Here is a 7,500-nt window from a genome sequence, read left to right as displayed (position 1 = left end):
TAAAGCTCTTTCACTAAATTAAAATAAAGTCTGCTGACAGTAGAATACACAGAAAATACGTAGAGGATCGGTCCAAACATATTTTCTGTTTATAGCCATTTATTGTTAAATAATGGAAATATTTCAAAATCATTCTTGCCCATGCGCTTTGGAATTTGTTGCCCTTTGCCAAAATATTAACAGACAGAAGTTGCTGTACTCGTTTAACGTTGTTAATGCCAGATTATATTTCAGCAAGGTGTTTTTTTCTTCTATAGAATTTGTAATAATTATCTCAAGGGAGAATAATGCTTTCAGAGTTCACTTATCTATCCATTCCATACACTCTACAGTATAATGTAGGCTCATGTCTTCCTATAATTTTACGAAAATTTGTGTGGTAGTTATTTTTGTTACTTTCATATATTTGCATTTCTTCGTTGTGTCCATATTGTCAAAACTTGTTTGCCATCATAATAATAATATTAGATATAAAAACAAACCGAGATTTTTGTACGAGATATCACGTGATGACATCGTCTTTCCAGAAGTTACCAGTGCTCCAATCACTGGTAAAATTCATCATGGCACCTCCGTTGGTAAGTTGTTTGTGAATACCAACGCTGTCTGTTTACCATGGTAACTATAGTTAACAGTGATTTCACCATCGTAAGTGCGTTAATGAATCCGGTCCCAGGTATGAACTGATATGTAGTAGCAGATCGAACGTCATTGCGGCGGAAATTGCATCCAATGATTCTTCAGCTGGGTCTTCCAGCTGGGCATCACCAAAGGCAGAACTACAATCCCATAGAGTGACTTTAAACCTTCAGCCCTGCAACACACTCCCCATGAATAGTTGTATAAGTTTTAGATAAATCAAGTTTCCAGGTTCAATATCGTATTTTCATAGGTTATATATCTAATACATGCTCTTTAAAGATATGTAGGTGTATATTGTAAAGTTGAATGCTGTTACACTATTGGTTTAATAGTGTACTTGTTGTATATTGTTTTATGCAGCAAAATATACAAGAAATTTTGCAGGTTATCCTATAACCATCAGGGTCTGATCCTATGCATTAGCTGTAATCTAATATTCGTTCGTTTATGATAGTGCATGGTTCAATTTTATTGTCGAGTCTGTTTTTCTCACTTAATGTTTAGAAACCGGTAGAAATGCTTCTACGGAAAAGCGGCAAACCCTATTAGCAACACCGACGTGGCGCGAAATTTGAAACATAGTGGCCGCCGATTCGCTCAATATGGCGGATCATTTTTTACATTGAAAAACTGGTCAATCCTCCCGCGTACAGTTTGTACGCTCGTGATGATGAAAATTATGGATGACCCTTAACATGATCAATAAATGTATTTGATGATGATAATCGGAAATGGTGTTAAAAACGAGAGCCTCCCTCCCAGTTTTAACGTAGACTATTATATTATTAACGCGTCGAGCACACCCGACTAAACGACGACGCTACAATAATGATAATGATAAACTTCATCATAATATTATTATTGATAATAATGGTTATATTGATATTAATAATAATACTGGTGATATCGTTAATAATAATAATGATAATAGCAATGATGATGATTATTATGATATTGATAACAATAATGGTAATAATGATAACAGAGTTAATAATAATAATAACGATGATATAAATATTGAGGATGAGGATAATGGTTATGATGATCATAACAACAATGACAACAAAAATCATGATAATGATAATAGTAATTACAGTCATAGTGGATAATCAATTCCGAAGATTATAGATGTTTTGGTAGTGTGTGTTACCTAACTACAGGCATGTGGGTTTGGTGTCCTTGGTGATGTGAGAGTTATGCCGTAGAGACGAAAAAAGAACATCCTTGGTTGACTTAAAAGGTAAGAAGAGCGTCCATAATATACTTTTATAAGGCACAAACCTTTCGAACATAAACAATAGACAGGGCAACACACCATACACTTACTTGGTAGGGGCAACCCGCCACAGCACGAGAAGCACCAGTCAGCCAGTCAATAATCCAAAGGGTCAACACACAAGATAAAAGCCACTCTCTCCGTAGACCAACCTGGCTTGACCTTATATGCTGATGGCTTCCCATGCTTGTTATTTTACCCATAATGCAGTTCATTTCTTATATCAAATAGTGTATGGTGAGTTTAGAATAAGCTTGGAGATACATAAAAGGAAAAGATTAATAAACTATACAACAATGGCCAAGTAAAAGAGATGAGCGACTGGAAATTACGAAAAAAGTGAAAGAAGGAATCCGTGAGGGAAAACGGGGAACACGAAGAGAAAAACGAGTGGAAATAAAGGTAAGGTGAATTAGCCGAAGACTAAAAAACAAAAATACAAGGTAAGTATGGAATATAAGGTAAGTTGTATATAAATACTGTTGCGTACAGTAGGAGCACTGTAGATGTAGATCACGGACCAATGGGAAAGGTAAGTAAAAGGATAGAAAAACACAGGTTTATTCTTATCCAGAAATGCACAGACACGCAGGAAAACAACAGAACCACGCCATGCAGGGCGAAGGAGTCCGTAGATTCCCTAAGGAGATCCGTAACGTCAGGAGAACAGACTGCAAAATGACTCGCCTGAAGCCAGTGGAAATGCACTACAATAATGATGATGATGATGGCAATGATGATAATCATAACAGCATTAATAATGATAATGATGATGATATCGATAACAACAATAATAATGATAATGATGATGATATCGATAACAACAATAATAATGATAAGAAGAGCAATGACGATAATGATTATGATAATGATAATAACAATGACAATAATGATTATGATAATAATAATAACAATGATGATAATGATACAAATAATATTGTTAGTAATAATAACGATAATGATGATAATGAGAAAATTATAACAATAATGATAATGATAAAAACAACGATAACAGTAACAATAATAATAATAACCGTAGAAATAGCAACAATGATAGCGATAATAACGATGATAATGATGATAATAATAATGATAAAATGGTAATCACGAAGTCAATTCTCTCTGGTGTAAAATGGGTATGATAATTCACAACATGAATAATGTGTGACAGACACACACGCGCGCATCATATGGAAATCTATGAGAATCCTCTTCTGACTGTCATATCATCATAGTTGTTATTGTTACATACATGCACACACACACACACACACACACACACACACACACACACACACACACACACACACACACACACACATATATATATATATATATATATATATATATATATATATATATATATATATACATACACACAGACACATACACACATACACACACACACACACACACACACACACACACACACACACACACACACACACACACACACACACACACATATATATATATATATATATATATATATATATATATATATATATATTATCAAAATCAATGTGGTTGTTGTTTTTATTATCATTATTACTGTTTTTGTTGTTATAATTATTGTTGTTACTTTTATTATTATTATTATTGTTGTTGTTTTTGTTGTTATTGTTATAATCATTATCATTATCATTGTCATTTTTATTATTACTATCATTATTATAGATATTGTTATCATGATCATTATTATCATCATAATCTTTATTACCATCATCTTCATCATGATATCATGTATACTGCCTTTATTATTCACATGACTATCCGAGGTTGAGGTTAAGAAAGGGGGACGGGAAGAGAAGACAGAGGGGAAAGGGAGAAAGGGAGGGGAATGGGGCTTAAAGAGAGAAGTGAAATGGGGAAGAGGAAACGGTCGAGACTTAAAGAGGAGGAGGGGATAGGTAAGGAGACATGGAAGGGGACGGGAGAGGGGCTCCGAGAAGTAAAAGGGATAGGAGAGGGTGGGAAAGAAGGGTGAAGGAAGCGAAGGGAGTAGAGCAGTTTGAGGAAGGAGGGGAGGGAAGTGGGAGGGGGCACACACAGGGCTTAAAGTGGGAGGGAAGGATTGAATTTAAGGAAGAGATGAGAGTGAGAGGGAAAGCGAAAGACAGGAGAGGGAGAGCGAAAGGTAGAAGAGGGGTTTATGAAAAAGATAAGCACTTCTACTCTTTTTTTTTTAACTTCCACGGGTCCCGTTAATGATAATAATAATAATGACCATCACCAGAATCATAATTTTGGACATTCACTTATCAGCTAATAGTTCTAAGCTTTTCTCCAAGTAACAGAAATTGTTATTGACTTGAGGAATGTAAACATCCTTTCCTAGAACGGAGGTTACATCACAGCTATCGTCTGCTGTATTTTCTACCTTAATATTTACATCGAGTCCCTGGTTTCCCTTGATTCTTTTGAGTCTTGTGTGACCTGTCGCTTGAGTTGTGCTGATGCTGGAGCTGCTATTTCAGCTAGTGCTTCTTCAGAGTTAACATGGAGCTGTTGTTGCAGATGGCACCACGAATGTAGCTGAAAACAGAAAAAGTATAGAGCCATCAGGGAAGCTCAAAACCCAGTTTTTATTTTCCGAAGACACTACAAGGCAGAGTAGATCTTTTGACTTTGCCTGGCTGCTTTTCCCAAACTAACCTGAGTCCCTGGAATGAGACCATGGCCTTGGAGTAGAACTTTGTAACATTAACCGTGAGTTGCATGGGAATCCCTGCTCTACGAAGATGCAATAGGACTATATTGGTAGTCCTGTTGTCCCTTTAACGAAAAGCCGGCAGGGAGAACGGGATGAAGATCATGGCCGTGGCTACTGAAGAGTGATACTGAGGAGACTGCATGGCACTGCGGGAACACCTTGTAACTGCAGTACATGCACTCGACCAGAACCAAAATGAGTATTGCAATAACTGAGTGATGACTTGCTAGTCTATGCAAGTCACGTACCAGCAAGACCCATCCAGGCTAATAACTACTGAATAGTCAGCTAGTAGAGCCTAAGATCATCATGAAAAAGGAAAGCTAACGGAATTAGGAGCATCATTACATACAAAATACACACCTTCGACATTTAGTTCCACCCCATACACCTCCAAAACAGTGAAGGAAAACGAGTGCAAATATGGCAACACAGTGTTCCCGTTATTTTCTTTAATTTTTAGGTACGATTTAGGTTTAAATAATCATTTTTGTTTTCTGAGACGTTCAATTACTTCAATACGAATATATACGAGTTTTTTTTATGAATATTTAAGTAAAAATGGATTGTGCCATTGTGGATGTAATAGTGTGGTTAGTAATAACACGAATGCTTTCATTTTTTTGTTCACGTATATTTCTCATTCTGCGAGCATGCTTTGCTACAACCATAGATAACTTTTGTTTTATGGATTAGGCCACAACACCCGCCGACATTTATTTCCAGGAAAAAAATGAATAAAAGATAAAATCCCTTTTTTTCAAATTTCCCGCCGATATTGTGACGTCCGCGGAAGAAGTAGCAAAAAAATAAGTACAAATTAATTTGTCTATGATTCCTTGAGTATGGTATCGTTTCTTCGGTCCCCAAAACAAAATAAAATATATTTGGTGGAAATACGTTACTTTCATACATCATGTCATGTCTATTGTCTATTGTCTGTGATCGGTGGTCGCTTCTAATCAGTACTGGCGTATTTCGCAATATGCACAGAGATCCTGCGCACTAGCATGTAAATAATCACATTCAATCAAAATAAAAATGGCCATGGCGAGTGGTGTGAAAACCGGGTCGCTGTTTCAACGGGAAAGATGGTGCAGTGTGGCCGTACAGTTATTCGAAAATGGCCAGTAACGTTTTCATCCAGGGAAGGGTTCAATTCCTTGCCGGATTTCCAAAATAATAAATTCTGGTTGAAAGAATTCTTTGTCTGTTTTCATTCAACTCCTCGACTTCTACTAAGACAGCAGTGTACTTCCTCCAGGTGGGGCTGGAACCGTTACATTCATTTACTTCTGGTTTTTGGAAGGTAGGAGGTACACTTGTCTTATTTTGGTGCTGGGGATTTTTTGTCCTCCCACCGACATTTCATTATCACCAGACTTGCTCGCTCTTCAAGAAAAAAATACAATTGCTGTGGCCTTAGCAGCCGAAACGACAGGCATGCCTTGCTCTGAACACTAAAAAGTATGATCTGCCTACTGGAAAATATTACCTAATGCGTTAAGCTTTTGGTAACCAATAGTTTCAGGGGTTTTCACCCACAATTTCCCTTTCAAACTTAAAGTCCTTTTCAATCATCGGTGTCAGAATCTTTGGCAGATAACAGGTGAGCCAGATAACAGGCGGAAAGCAATAATAGCACAGGTCCTAGCAAGTTCATCTGTATTAACCGTAGTACCATCGAAGCGGATTTATTATGGTCAGAGATGGGTAGTATCACGATACATGTAGATCAATACTTTTGTATTGGTATTGGTATCGCCTCAGCTTCTCGATAGCAGTATCGTTTTTATCGGTATCGCAAAGTTTGTTTTTCTCAAAAAGTATTAAAAGAAGATAAATCGATAAACCTGTATTTATGAATTGCAAAGTAACTGTACAATATAAATACTGAAGTGAGCAGCATTAACTTTTGTTACTTTTGAGCGCCCCCCCTCCCACCATATTTATTGTTGCTACCCCCTGTGCCCCCCACCAGAAAATTCTCTGGACCCGCACCTGATATAAAATAGGCTTATTTATTGTCAACAAATACGCGATTAGGGCCTGTAAAGTATTAAATACGTTTCTTTACTCTAGATCGGTACCTAGGTTTTTAACTGAACATTTAAGGTATATCAAATATAAATAAACAACAAAGATAAATGATAAATTCGTGTATTATCATATTCATTTTCCACACTAAAAATTCTTCCGTGTAAGTAAGTACAAATAATGCATCTCATATCTCTATCTATCCATCTATCCTTTATTTATTAATACATTTACAGTACCGGTATATGAAAAATCTTTTGACTGATTCGTCTCATAATATATTGACTAAAATTCACATTCTAATATAGATTATCTGAAAGCCAAACCAGTAAAAAAATATATGACCCAAATGATAAAGCATATATAAACTAAATTAAGCTTTTGGTTAGCATTATATAGGTAATACACAAAAATTATAACAATAATAGTTGGTAAATTTTCATTTACAAGAATTTTCGAACCTTGGATACTATTTAAAGTACGCCTAGGTACAGAGCTAAAAATAAGTGTCCCACAACTGTGAGTATTTTGGAATGAACTGTCTCTGGCAGTGCCCTACCTGCAGCCAGGATACTCCAAGGACGAGAAATAGTATATAGTATAAGGTCTTCCATCCCAGGGCAACTCCAGCGCGTTTAGCACTCTTTCCATGGTCCAAGTGGCACGTGTAATCCGACCTATTGGCTGCCTCAGCGGTTGCAGGTGTGACACATGCTTCCTTTATTTTACCACGACGAGACGCGCAACATCCCGCCGGTGCTGGAAACTTTGTCTGCTTTGAAACCTAAGATCTTACTCATTGATGGCCCTGGAGTGTATTCTGTCAAGGAGA

Source organism: Penaeus vannamei, chromosome 3, assembly GCF_042767895.1.
Source record: "Penaeus vannamei isolate JL-2024 chromosome 3, ASM4276789v1, whole genome shotgun sequence".
Lineage (NCBI taxonomy): Eukaryota > Metazoa > Arthropoda > Malacostraca > Decapoda > Penaeidae > Penaeus > Penaeus vannamei.
Note: the sequence above shows the minus strand (reverse complement) of the source record.